The sequence below is a fragment of the Triticum aestivum genome, chromosome 3D (assembly GCF_018294505.1).
Source record: "Triticum aestivum cultivar Chinese Spring chromosome 3D, IWGSC CS RefSeq v2.1, whole genome shotgun sequence".
Taxonomy (NCBI): domain Eukaryota; kingdom Viridiplantae; phylum Streptophyta; class Magnoliopsida; order Poales; family Poaceae; genus Triticum; species Triticum aestivum.
The window spans coordinates 26229383-26231666 of record NC_057802.1 but is presented as its reverse complement, the minus strand read 5'-3'; positions in this window follow the sequence as shown (position 1 = coordinate 26231666).

Below are 2284 nucleotides of genomic sequence, written 5' to 3'. Positions count from 1 at the left end.
CTAAGCTAACGGAATGGGTCAAGTCAATCACGTCATTCTCCTAATGAGGTGATCCCGTTAATCAAATGACAACTCATGTCTATGGCTAGGAAACATAACCATCTTTGATTAACGAGCTAGTCAAGTAGAGGCATACTAGTGACACTCTGTTTGTCTATGTATTCACACATGTATTATGTTTCCGGTTAATACAATTCTTGCATGAATAATAAACATTTATCATGATATAAGGAAATATATAATACTTTATTATTGCCTCTAGGGCATATTCCCTTCAGTCTCCCACTTGCACTAGAGTCAATAATCTAGTTCACATCGCCATGTGATTTAACATCAAAAATTCACATCACCATGTGATTAACACCCATAGTTCACATCTCTATGTGACCAACACTCAAAGGGTTTACTAGAGTCAATAATCTAGTTCACATCGCTATGTGATTAACACCCAAAGAGTAGTAAGGTGTGATCATGTTTTGATTGTGAGATAATTTTAGTCAACGGGTCTGTCATATTCAGATCCGTAAGTATTTTGCAAATATCTATGTCTACAATGCTCTTCACGGAGCTACTCTAGCTAATTGCTCCCACTTTCAATATGTATCTAGACCGAGACTTAGAGTCATCTAGATTTAGTGTCAAAACTTGCATCGACGTAACCCTTTACGATGAACCTTTTGTCACTTCCATAATCGAGAAACATATCCTTATTCCACTAAGGATAACTTTGACCTCTGTCCAGTGATCTACTCCTAGACCACTATTGTACTCCCTTGCCAAAATCAGTGTAGGGTATACAATAGATCTGGTACACAGCATGACATACTTTATAGCACCTATGGCCAAGGCATAGGGAATGACTTTCATTCTCTTTCTATCTTCTGCCGTAGTCGGGCTTTGAGTCTTACTCAATTTCACACCTTGTAACACAGGCAAGAACTCTTTCTTTGACTATTCTATTTTGAACTACTTCAAAATCTTGTTAAGGTATGTACTCATTGAAAAACTTATCAAGCGTCTTGATCTATCTCTATAGATCTTGATGCTCAATATGTAAGCAGCTTCACCGAGGTCTTTCTTTGAAAAACTCCTTTCAAACAGTCCTTTATGCTTTGCAGAATAATTCTACATTATTTCCGATCAACAATATGTCATTCACATATACTTATCAGAAATGCTGTAGTGCTCCCACTCACTTTCTTGTAAATACAGGCTTCACCGCAAGTCTGTATAACACTATATCCTTTGATCAAATTATCAAAGTGTATATTCCAACTCTGAGATGCTTGCACCAGTCCATAGATGGATCGCTGGAGCTTGCATATTTTGTTAGCACCTTTAGGATTGACAAAACCTTCTGGTTGCATCATATACAACTCTTCTTTAATAAATCCATTAAGGAATGCAGTTTTGTTTATCCATTTTTCATATTTCATAAAATGCGGCAATTGCTAACATGATTCAGACAGACTTAAGCATAGATATGAGTGAGAAACTCTCATCGTAGTCAACACCTTGAACTTGTCGAAAAACCTTTTTGCGACAATTCTAGCTTTGTAGATAGTAACACTACTATCAGCGTCCGTCTTCCTCTTGATGATCCATTTATTCTCAATTGCTTGCCGATCATCGGGCAAGTCAACCAAAGTCCACACTTTGTTCTCATACATGGATCTCATCTCAGATTTCATGGCCTCAAGCCATTTTGCGGAATCTGGGCTCACCATCGCTTCTTCCTAGTTCGTAGGTTCGTCATGGTCTAGTAACATAACCTCCAGAACAGGATTACCGTACCACTCTGGTGTGGATCTTACTCTGGTTTACCTACGAGGTTTGGTAGTAACTTGATCTGAAGTTACATGATCATCATCATTAACTTCCTCACTAATTGGTGTAGGAGTCAGAGGAACAGATTTCTGTGATGAACTACTTTCCAATAAGGGAGCAGGTACAGTTACCTCATCAAGTTCTACTTTCCTCCCACTCACTTCTTTCGAGAGAAACTCCTTCTCCAGAAAGGATCCATACTAAGCAACGAATGTCTTGCCTTCGGATCTGTGATAGAAGGTGTACCCAACTGTCTCCTTTGGGTATCCTATGAAGACACATTTCTCCGATTTGGGTTTGAGCTTATCAGAATGAAACTTTTTCACATAAGCATCGCAATCCCAAACTTTAAGAAACGACAACTTTGGTTTCTTGCCAAACCACAGTTCATAAGGAGTCGTCTCAACGGATTTTGATGGTGCCCTATTTAACGTGAATGCAGCTGTCTCTAATGCAT